General features: G+C 37.1%; 1 long non-coding RNA gene across 1 annotated transcript in view; it reads left to right on the forward strand.

Moving 5' to 3' along the window:
* The first annotated feature begins 1,611 nt into the window (after positions 1–1,611).
* Positions 1,612–12,500, forward strand: part of LOC135088862 (uncharacterized) — a 25,302-nt gene continuing 14,413 nt past the window's right edge. The window contains exon 1 of the long non-coding RNA XR_010261148.1: positions 1,612–1,824. This is a non-coding gene — a long non-coding RNA (uncharacterized LOC135088862). The remainder of the gene's footprint in view (positions 1,825–12,500) is intronic.

Raw genomic sequence — 12,500 nt, forward strand, 5'->3', positions numbered from 1 at the left:
CACAGCCTACCAGCAGCAGGTGGTGTGGCAGTCATGACTACGCCGCGGGGTTCTGTGTTACGTAGGCCAGAAGTGCGTGTATATTTCTGAATGTATGTCTGTAGGTGTGTATGTGTGTACGTACATGTGTGTGTGTGCATTTCAGAATAGCTCAGTGACTTGGCTCGTCTGTCTATGTGTGTGTGTGTGTGTGTGTGTGTGTGTGTGTGTGTGTGCTATATAAACAGCCTGCTAAGTATGGTCTGTGCGTGTATTCTTGGAAGAGAGAACTATTATCTGAAGCAAATATGTACGTGTATGCGTGAGAGGGTGAGAGTAAGGTCGAGGCAGCGGGTGGAGCTGGTGAGGGCGGCGAGGCGTGGGTGGAGGCGAAGTGGATGCAAAAGGGGATGTCAGTGAGTGAGTGAGTGGGTACATGCATGAAAACGAACCTTGAAGTAAAACTATTGAGAGTCTGCTGCTGTGTTTTAGTTAATAGTCTTGTTGAAATATTGTCGTGTTGAAATTTAGTGTTTTGAGAGTAAGGCAGGGTGTAGTAGCTAGGGTGTAGTGTAAGGTGTAGAAGTGTTTTAGGGAAGCGAGGTGATGGTGGGGGCTGCGCGTGTGTATGTGTGTGTGTGTGTGTGGCATAATATTAAAATCCTGAAGTAGGTTAAGTTAGCAAGAAGATGCGAGCATGAAATTTGAACAGACAAGGTATCTACTATAAATACACACACACACACACACACACAAATCCGATCTGTGGCCGATGCACAACCTAATTTCCGGTCTCCACTTCACTCCTTAACCTGAATAGTTGTACCCTGTGTTCATTCCCGCAATAAATGAGGGATTAGGGCGCACAAGGTGGCTTACAGGTGGGCTAGGCTAGGCTTCCGTGCCAGCTTGTATTACTACTACGCACATTATCTGTTCATTTATCTGCCTGTTTATTTGACTCGGCCCCCGTGCTAGCTGGTATTACTGCACTGTTTGTCTGTTTATCTACCTACTTATCTTTCTCTCTATCTGCTTTATCTGATGAAAATATTAAGGTAAAAATGTACTACGTCCTGATGTTTGTGAGCCCGGTAGTGGAAAGTAAGCAGTGGCAACGATTGTATACCTGCAGACAACACTGTTAAAAGCCTAGTAATTATTAAGTCTTCAGTGTTTATCTTCATTATTATACACTTAAATACTCATTATATTCTTTAATACTATGGGTAGACAAGGACGAGATATGTATGAAGGTAGATAAGTAAATACAAATAGCCAACGAGTGTATAGCGTCAACTAGCTTTTAAACGACACTGTTGAAAGCCTATCATTAATGTTAGTTTTATTACTTACATACGTAGATTGTCATTATATTCGTGTGTAATATAAGTAATTATGTAGTAATATAAGTGGTAAAAACTATGAGCATAGAAAGTAAACAGAAAGAGGTAATGAACATGTATACCTGCGAACCACGGCCATTGCTGAAACATACAGTAGTTGTGTCTGTCAACTTGTCATTCTTAAATATTTTAGTAGAACCTCTGAAAACACCGGTGTTTTTAATAATGAAAAATAACAAAATAACCAGTATTATACTAATATCTATAAGGAACATCCAAAAAATAAGAAAATAGAACTGTTTAAAAGACAGGGCATCTCGCGTGAGCCCAGACATTGGCTGTGGGGTGAGTTGGCCGTGGCTTCTGGTATTTCTGCAAAACAAAGCTCAGATAGTGTCCTGGTGATGAATATCAGTGTGCAGATGTGTAGCAGAGCAGAGTGTGCGTGGAGACGAGGGTGTAGCAGGAAGGAACGTTGCTGATGACGTAGCACAGCAAGGTGAGTGAGTCTGCCTCGTCTGTTTGTTGTCAACTGGAAGACAGGAGTAAGCGTGGCATTGTGTTTGCTAAGGGAATATCCTTGACAGTTTGCTATTTGGTTACGTGGTTAGAAAACTGTTTTGTGGTAATCAGGATATTATTACGTGATGGTAAAGATATTAAGTAGTAGTTAGAGCATTTACGTGGGGTATTGGTAATTAGGGTAGTTACGTGGTTAAGACCATGTTACGTGATAGCTAAGGGATTATTATGTAGCTATTAAGAGATATTATGTATGAGAGAGAGAGAGAGAGAGAGAGAGAGAGAGAGAGAGAGAGAGAGAGAGAGAGAGAGTTATCTTGAAATCAGCGTGATGTAGTTTATCAAATATTTACTAACTTGTGACGGCCCATCAGCCTAACTTTTAACGGGAAGCCTTGCCCACGATTTCTTGTGATTTATATATTTCATCAAGCCCATGAAAGCCAGAATAAGACATCAGGGTCTGGTTTAGCGGGTAAAAAACGCGGAGAGAGAGAGAGAGAGAGAGAGAGAGAGAGAGAGAGAGAGAGAGAGAGAGAGACGCAAAAGAAAACGTAAGACTATTCAAGCAAATCGTCTCTATTTCTCTATTTATTTCTCCCAAGATATATTTGCGGGCCAAAATTACTTGAAAAGAATGCAGAAAATAAGAAAGACGGAGAAATAAACCATAAATAAAACAAAGGCAATCAAGAAACTCGTAAAAAAATACAAGAACAATCAAGGAGATCGTAAAGAACATGAAAGCAGTCAAGCAAAACGTTTCCATTTTCACGATTTTATTTCCCCGAGGCGAGGCGAGTTTCCTGCCAAGAAGTAGGATTTGGTGGCGGCGTGACGGCAATGGTGGCACACGAGACTTTTATGAACGGGTCTCAAGCCTCCTCCTTGACTTTACGATCCTTTTTTTTCGCTATTTACCCTCTCGTTCCGGCCTGATGTCGAGGGTTAACGCGGAAACTTCACGTGTGTCGACATTCTTCGTCATCTTGTGCAGCGTAACGTCACTTCTTGATTCCCTCACCGCTGGAAACAGAACCGTACCATTTCATCGACTTATTTATATATTTATTTATTTATTTATTTATTATCGCTGGAAACAAAACCATAGTATTTTCTCTACATTTTATTAATTTGTCACTGATAGAAACAGAACCATAGCATTTCTCTACATTTTATTTCTTTTCTCATATCTGGAAACAGAATCACAGCATTTCGTCGACTTATTTTTTTTTCTTCAATCCTTTCGACATAAGGAAGATATGCAGCAGGGAGTGAGTGAACAGCTAACCAATGGAATGATTTAGCATTGTTTTGTGATATTTACAACGGGACTAAGGGTGAGAATGATGTGTGGATAGATGTGTCTTACTTAGTCTGGGCCACCCCTTGTGTTATTGCCGGCTTGGTATATAGATTAACAGACAGACGTTTAGTGTCTTGATTCAGATAGTTAGGTTGCAATTCAGTCTGTAGGTTAAGTAGTTATATTATCCCTACATTTGTCGTTTTATTGTAGAATTTAAGTTTGTGCTCTAGAGAGAGAGAGAGAGAGAGAGAGAGAGAGAGAGAGAGAGAGAGAGAGAGAGAGAGAGAGAGAGAGAGTCACAGCCCCTATACACGGACATGACGGATCAGCTGTTTCTGGGTAGGAGAGATTATAAGAGCAGAGTGAAGAGGAATGACGGAAGGGCGAGTGAAAGTGAGAGAGGGAAGAGGATTAGAGTAAGTGAGGGGAGGAGGAAGGGGAAGGTAAGGGGAGGGGAGAGATAGGTGAGGGGAAGGTAAGGGGAGGGGAGAGATAGGTGAGGGGAAGATGAGTCACACAGGAAGTAGTTCGTACCAAGACAACTGACGTATGACACCCTCGCCCCTGAGAGAGAGAGAGAGAGAGAGAGAGAGAGAGAGAGAGAGAGAGAGAGAGAGAGAGAGAGAGAGAGAGAGAGAGAGAGAGAGAGAGAGAATTATCCTCCGTTAAAATATATTGGTATTTCTCTTTCCATTACTCAAATAGCCATCTGTTTTATTATTATTATTATTATTATTATTATTATTATTATTATTATTATTATTATTATTATTATTATCATCATCATTATTATTATTATTATTATTATTATTAATTCTCTGTTCCCGTTCTTTATAAACTGTATATAGACCATTTCACATGTATTAAGTCTATTTTTGCTCTCTCTCTCTCTCTCTCTCTCTCTCTCTCTCTCTCTCTCTCTCTCTCTCTCTCTCTCTCTCTCTCTCTCTCTCTCTCTCTGTAGCTTGAAGTGCCCAATGAGGCCAGGAGAGCAGTGACAGTCACCTTGAGTGCGTGGTGCAGGGTGCATGACTTTCTCAAAGGGTACATTCAAATAATGGGGTGCGTGGCGTGGCCGGTGTGTACAGGAGTGGTCAGAGCTGCTGAGTGTGTCCTGAAGCACACCTGGCACAACACTCCTGGCTTGCCACACACTTAGACTTCTTCTTTTCTAATGCTGTATACTAGATTTTAATGTTTATTGTTACTTGGTTTAACTTTATTACTTAACAAGCCGTGAGAAAAGTGCTAGTCATCTCTTGCGGCCTTTAAAGATGACCATGCTGAGAGAACAATAAGTTTCAGAATACTCGTGAAAATTTAGATGAAGAAACAGCATGAAGCAACTGCCTCCGAGGGCCACACCCACTTGGTCTTTGCGAAGCTTCCAGTACAACGCCATTCATTATTCCGTGTATTGAATTAGGCTGATAAATATTGCAACACGTGGCGAGACTTGCCGTGGGAGCAGTACAGCGGGGAACACGCCTCGACTGAGAAACGTAGTCTTGTTTCCCTTTACGCTGATCCTTTCGTCATCATTATTGTTTATTATCTCACTTATATTTCCTTTTATCGTTACTCAGTACTTGGTTTTGGCTCGCTTTATTAATTTAATTGATTTTTTTCTTTTATTGGGCATTATTTCATTGCCGTATACGCACACTGGATGGTCTCAAGTGCTTCATTACTCTCTCCATCTACAAAACACTTGTTATTATTTTATTATTATTATTATTATTATTATTATTATTATTATTATTATTACTACTACTACTACTATTTTTTTCTAGTTTTCTGTATCTTTCATTTATTTATTTATTTATATTAATTTTTATTTTCATTTTTATTTTTATTTATTTATTTATTTATTTATTTATTTATTTATTTTGTATTTAGCGTTAATGAGGTAACTCTTAATATTTACTTTCCATACACATTAAGTTATTACCTCTCCTTATTCATTCAGTCCTTTTTTTCGATTTTTTATTTATATTTTTTATTTCATTTTTCACTCTCAGTCTACATCTGTTTTTTTTTCTCGTTTTTTTTTTTATTAATTTCTCATTTTTATTGATTTTTTTTTCTTTTAGTGTATCTTAAGTTTACTCTTAATATTTATTTTCTATATCTATATCTATATTCTATGTCTGTTGCTCCATCATTATTTTTTTCGCCTTTTCTTAATTTATTTGATTTTTTTATTGATTTTTTTTTCTTTTAGTGTATCTTAAATTTACTCTTAATATCTATTTTCTATTTCTCTATCTATATTCTGTCAATTTCTACATCTTTTTTTTTGTCATCTTTTCCTAATTTATTTGATTTTTTTATTGATTTTTTTTTCTTTTAGTATATCTTAACTCTACTCTTAATATCTATTTTCCTCTCACATTATGTTATTTTACTTAATAATCTACTCATTCTTTTTTTTTTCAGTTTTCTTATTTATATATTTATTTTATTTTATTTTTAAATATCAGTCTACATTTATTCTTTTATTGTCATTTCTTAATTTATTTCATTTTTTTATTGATTTTTTCTTTTAGTGTATCTTAAGTTTACTCTTAATATCTATTTTCTGTATCTATATTTATATTCTATGTTAATTTCTATATTTTTTTTTCGTCTTTTCTTAATTTATATGATTTTTTATTGATTTTTTCTTGTAGTGTATCTCAAGTCTACTCTTAATATCTATTTTCCTCTCACATTGTGTTATTTCACTTAATAATCTACTCAGAGATTCTTTTTTTATTCTATTTTCTTATTTATATTTTTTATTTATATTTTGCTTTATTTTTATTCTTAGTCTACATCTTTTTTATAGTCTTTATTATTTTATTATTTTTTATTTTTATTTTTTTTTAGTGTATCTTAAGTTTACTTACTCTTAATATCTATTTTATATATCTATATTTATATATATATTCTCAAGTCTATTTCTGCATCTTTTTTTTTCGCTTTTTCCTAATTTCTTTTATTTTTTTATTAATTTTTATTTTAGTGTATCTACTCAATATCTATTTTCTTCTAACATTGTGTTATTTTACTTAATAATCTATTCATTGATTGTTTTTTTTTCAGTTTTCTTATTTATATTTTTTTATCTAATTTTTAAATATTTGTCTCCATCTATTCTTTTGTTGTTGTTTTCTTAATTTATTTCATTTTTATTGATTTTTCTTTTAGTGTATCTTAAGTTTATCCTTAATATCTATTTTCTATATCTATATATATTTTCTATGTCAATTTCTACATCTTTTTTTTTCGTCTTTTCTTAATCTGTTTGATTTTTTATTGATTTTTTTTTCTTTCAGTGTACCTCAAGTCTACTCTTAATATCTATTTTCCTCTCACATTGTGTTATTTCACTTAATAATCTACTCAGAGATTCTTTTTTATTCTATTTTCTTATTTATATTTTTATTTATATTTTTTGTTTTATTTTATTCTTAGTCTACAGTTTTTTTTCTAGTCTTTTATCATTTTATTATTTTTTTTTTTTTTTAGTGTATCTTAAATTTACTTACTCTTAATATCTACTTTCTATATCTACATTTATATTCTATGTCTATTTCTACACTTTTTTTTTTCGTGTTTTTTCTAATTTCTTTTGTTTTTTGTAGACTTTTCTGTCACTGTATGAGGGCACCATAGCAATGACATCACATTCCAAGTCCAAAGCTAACACTACCATTACGTTACTTATCACTATTGTCACGCATTCCTCGTTCACTCATCACATTTTTTCTCTCTTTCCTTATTAATCCTCGCATTCAGTCTTTTTTTTTCGATTTTTTACTTTTTACTTTGATATTTTTCCACATTTTCTGAACGATTTCTTTAAAACTAAACGCCATTTTCTTCAAGTGCCAAAGTCGCGTCTTGCGTTCCTCGCCACGTTTTCTGTCCCGCCCTGCGTTTTCTTCCTGCCTTTCTCTCTCTCGCTCCTCTTTCTCTTCCTTCTCTTTCTCTTGCTGTTTCCTCTTCTCTTCCTCCTGCTCTCTTCTCATCCTTTCCATCTCTTCCTCCTGTCTTCTTATTCTCTCCATCTCCTGGTGTTTCCTCCTTTCCTCCTCCAGCTGTCGCCTCTCTTCTGCTTGTCGCTTCCTTCTTATCCTCTCCTCTTCCTCTTCTCGCCTGATCTTCTCTAGCTTCCTCTCTTCCTCTTCCTGCCTGATCTTCTCCTTTTCTCTCTCTTCTTCCTCTCGCCTAATCCTTTCTTTCTCCTTCTCTTCTTCTTCTCGCCTTACCCTCTCTTCCTCTTCTCTCCTCCTCTTTTCCTCCCTCTCCTTCTCCTCCTCCATCTCCCTCTTCCGTTCGTTCGCCCGTCTCTGTTCTTCATGTCGCCGTCTTCTCATCCTTACCTCTTCCTCTTGCTGTCTCTTCCTCTCCAGTTCTCTTCGCTTCTTCCTCCTCTCCCTTGCATTCTCTTTACCTACCGGCTTCTGTTCTTTCCAGTGCCTCTCCTCCTCCTTCTCCTCATCTTCCTCTTCCTTCTTCGGTGTTTTCTTATTCTTCCTTCTCCTCTCCCATGCCCTCTCTTTCTTTATCTGTTCCTTATTCTTGCGTGGCCCCGTCTCTTGTTTCTTCCTTTGCTCCCAGTCCATCTGCCTTTCTTCTTCCTTCGCCACCCCTTCCTCCTCCTCCTTCTCCTCCTCCTCTTCATCCTCCTCTTCCTCCTGTTCTGCTGTTTTCTTGCTCCACTTCTTCTTCCATTCCGTCTCGCCGTTCATCTGGTTCTTATCTTTTCGGTGGCTTTTCTCATTCTTTTTCTTCTTCTCCCAGTCCTTCCCCCTCTCCTCATCCTCCTCCTCCCAATACTTAGCCCTTTCTTCCTCTTGCTCCTCCCCCTCCTCCTCCTCCTCCTCCTCCTCATTCTTTTCGTTTTCCTTCTCCTCTTCCTCTTCCTCTTCCTCTTCCGGTGTTTTCTTGCTCTCTTTCTTACTGCGCCTCTTCTTCCGCTTATCATCCTTCTTTTCCCACCACCGGTCCTCCTCTCTACGCTTCCGCTGCCTGCCTTCCTCTTCTTCCCACGCCTTTTCCTTCCTCTCCCTCTCCCTCCTCGCCTCGCTTTCGTGTGGCTCCCCGCCGGCCTCCTTCTGGCGGCAGAGCGACTCGTACGCCGCCTGCAACTGCTGGAACCGCACGGTTGCAGCAGCTGCGTCGCCCGGGTTCTTGTCCGGGTGCATCTCGAGGGCCTTGCGGCGGTAGGCCCGCTTGATCTCCTCGAGGGGAGCGTCGCGGGCCACGCCGAGCACAGCGTGAATGTTGCCGCTAAAATTCTTGGCCATCCTTGCTTTGCCAAAGTTGTCTTACTTTGCCAGAGTGGGGAGGTGTCAACACGCCCGGGGGGTGATATGAAATTTTTTTTATTTTCAATTTGCGCAAATTGGATGTAGTGATGATTTTGAGGAAAACGAAACTCAGTGTTGTAGTGAACATCATGGTGTTCGAGTAGTCCTGGAGGGAGGGAACTTAACTCCATCCTCCATAAAAAAAAACTACTACTACTACTGCTGCTAATTATTGTAATAGTAACAGTAAGCAGCAGCAGCAGCAGCAGCGCCTCAAGCTGCCATACCAGTGAGGAAGGAGTTAAGTAGTTAAGTAGTAGTAGTCTTTTTTTTTTTATGGAGGATGGAGTTAAGTTCCCTCCCTCCAGGACTACTCGAACACCATGATGTTCACTACAACACTGAGTTTCGTTTTCCTCAAAATCATCACTACATCCAATTTGCGCAAATTGAAAATAAAAAAAATTTCATATCACCCCCCGGGCGTGTTGACACCTCCCCACTCTGGCAAAGTAAGACAACTTTGGCAAAGCAAGGATGGCCAAGAATTTTAGCGGCAACATTCACGCTGTGCTCGGCGTGGCCCGCGACGCTCCCCTCGAGGAGATCAAGCGGGCCTACCGCCGCAAGGCCCTCGAGATGCACCCGGACAAGAACCCGGGCGACGCAGCTGCTGCAACCGTGCGGTTCCAGCAGTTGCAGGCGGCGTACGAGTCGCTCTGCCGCCAGAAGGAGGCCGGCGGGGAGCCACACGAAAGCGAGGCGAGGAGGGAGAGAGAGAGGAAGGAAAAGGCGTGGGAAGAAGAGGAAGGCAGGCAGCGGAAGCGTAGAGAGGAGGACCGGTGGTGGGAAAAGAAGGATGATAAGCGGAAGAAGAGGCGCAGGAAGAAAGAGAGCAAGAAAACACCGGAAGAGGAAGAGGAAGAGGAGAAGGAAAACGAAAAGAATGAGGAGGAGGAGGAGGAGGAGGAGGAGGAGGGGGAGGAGCAAGAGGAAGAAAGGGCTAAGTATTGGGAGGAGGAGGATGAGGAGAGGGGGAAGGACTGGGAGAAAAAGAAAAAGAATGAGAAAAGCCACCGAAAAGATAAGAACCAGATGAACGGCGAGACGGAATGGAAGAGGAAGTGGAGCAAGAAAACAGCAGAACAGGAGGAAGAGGAGGAGGAGGAGGAGGAGGAGGAGGAGGAAGGGGTGGCGAAGGAAGAAGAAAGGCAGATGGACTGGGAACAAAGGAAGAAACAAGAGACGGGGCCACGCAAGAATAAGGAACAGATAAAGAAAGAGAGGGCATGGGAGAGGAGAAGGAAGAATAAGAAAACACCGAAGAAGGAAGAGGAAGATGAGGAGAAGGAGGAGGAGAGGCACTGGAAAGAACAGAAGCCGGTGGGTAAAGAGAATGCAAGGGAGAGGAGGAAGAAGCGAAGAGAACTGGAGAGGAAGAGACAGCAAGAGGAAGAGGTAAGGATGAGAAGACGGCGACATGAAGAACAGAGACGGGCGAACGAACGGAAGAGGGAGATGGAGGAGGAGAAGGAGAGGGAGGAAAAGAGGAGGAGAGAAGAGGAAGAGAGGGTAAGGCGAGAAGAAGAAGAGAAGGAGAAAGAAAGGGTTAGGCGAGAGCAGGAAGAGAGGGAGAAGGAGAAGATCAGGCAGGAAGAGGAAGAGAGGAAGCTAGAGAAGATCAGGCGAGAAGAGGAAGAGGAGAGGATAAGAAGGAAGCGACAAGCAGAAGAGAGGCGACAGCTGGAGGAGGAAAGGAGGAAACACCAGGAGATGGAGAGAATAAGAAGACAGGAGGAAGAGATGGAAAGGATGAGAAGAGAGCAGGAGGAAGAGAAGAGGAAACAGCAAGAGAAAGAGAAGGAAGAGAAAGAGGAGCGAGAGAGAGAAAGGCAGGAAGAAAACGCAGGGCGGGACAGAAAACGTGGCGAGGAACGCAAGACGCGACTTTGGCACTTGAAGAAAATGGCGTTTGGTTTTAAAGAAATCGTTCAGAAAATGTGGAAAAAAATCAAAGTAAAAAGTAAAAATCGAAAAAAAAAGACTGAATGCGAGGATTAATAAGGAAAGAGAGAAAAAATGTGATGAGTGAACGAGGAATGCGTGACAATAGTGATAAGTAACGTAATGGTAGTGTTAGCTTTGGACTTGGAATGTGATGTCATTGCTATGGTGCCCTCATACAGTGACAGAAAAGTCTAAAAAAAAAAAAAAAAGAAATTAGAAAAAGACGGAAAAAAAGTGTAGAAATAGATATAGAATATAAATACGAGTATAGATATAGAAAGTAGATATTAAGAGTAAGTAAATTTAAGATACACTAAAAAAAAAAAAAAACAATAAAAATGATAAAATAATAAAAGACTATAAAAAAGATGTAGACTAAGAATAAAAATAAAGCAAAATATAAATAAAAAATATAAATAAGAAAATAGAATAAAAAAAGAATCTATGAGTAGATTATTAAGTGAAATAACACAATGTGAGAGGAAAATAGATATTAAGAGTAGACTTGAGATACACTACAAGAAAAATCAATAAAAAAACAAATAAATTAAGAAAAGACGAAAAAAAAGATGTAGAAATTGACATAGAATATAGATATAGATATAGAAAATAGATATTAAGAGTAAACTTAAGATACACGAAAAGAAAAATCAATAAAAATGAAATAAATAAAGAAAAGGCAACAAAAGAATAGATGGAGACTAATATTTAAAAATAAAATAAAATAAAATATATAAATAAGAAAACTGAAAAAAAAAGAATGAGTACATTATTAAGTAAAATAACATAATGTGAGAGGAAAATAGATATTAAGAGTAGATACAATAAAAGAAAAAAAATCAATAAAAAATAAAAAAAATTAGGAAAAGACAAAAAAAAATGTAGTAATAGATAAAGAATATAGATATAAATATATAGAATAGGTATTAAGAGTAAACTTAAGATACACTTAAATAAAAAAAATCAATAAAAATAAAAAAAATAATAAAAATAATAAAAAAAGAGATATAGACAGAATATAGACATAGAAGATAGATATTAACAGTAGAATTAAGATACACTAAAAGAAAAAAATCATTAAAATATCAAATAATTTAACAAAAGACAAAAAAAAAAAATATTAAATGTACATTGATTTGAAAAAAAAAAAAAATGTAAGCAAGAAAACAGAAAAAAAAAACAATCAATGAATAGATTATTAAGTAAAATAGCACAATTTGAGAAGAAAATATATATTAAGAGTAGAAACACTAAAAAAAAATCAATAAAAATATAAAAGAAATTAAGAAAAGACGACGAAAAAGATGTAGTAATAGGCATAGAATATAGATAGATATATAGGAAATAGATATTAAGAGTAAATTTAAGATACACTAAAAGAAAAAAGTCAATAAAAAATAAAATAAATTAAGAAAATACGAAAAAAATAAATGTAGATTAAGATTAAAAAAATGCATAAAGAAGAAAAAAAAAAACAATCTCTGAGTAGATTATTAAGTAAAATAACACAATGTGAGAAGAAAATAGATATTAAGAGTAGACTTAAGATACACTAAAAGAAAAAAAAAATCAATAAAAAATGTAAAAAATTAGGGAAAGAAAAAAAAATGTAGAAATAGACATAGAATATAGACAGAAATATAGAAAATAGATATTAAAAGTAAACTTAAGATACACTAAAAGGAAAAAGTCAATAAAAATCAAATATATTAATAAAAGTCGATAAAAAACAATAGATGTAGACTAAGATTTAAAAGAAAAAATAACAAAAAATATAAATAAGAAAATATATAAAAAAAAGACTGAGTGAGTTAATTAATAAGGATTATAACTTAGTGTGTGAGGAAAGTAAACTAAAATTTAACTAAAAGTAACTAAAAATAAAAATACAGAAAACTGAAAAAAAAAAGAAAGTAATAATTACGAGCGAAGCGAAGTTCTCTATTGAGGTTGGAATTACATTTTGAGCGGCGCGGCCAGACCCGACAGCAACGCTTTTCAAACGCTAATGCCTCTGAACTAAACGACCGATTAACA

Source organism: Scylla paramamosain, chromosome 32 (genome assembly GCF_035594125.1).
Source record: "Scylla paramamosain isolate STU-SP2022 chromosome 32, ASM3559412v1, whole genome shotgun sequence".
NCBI lineage: Eukaryota > Metazoa > Arthropoda > Malacostraca > Decapoda > Portunidae > Scylla > Scylla paramamosain.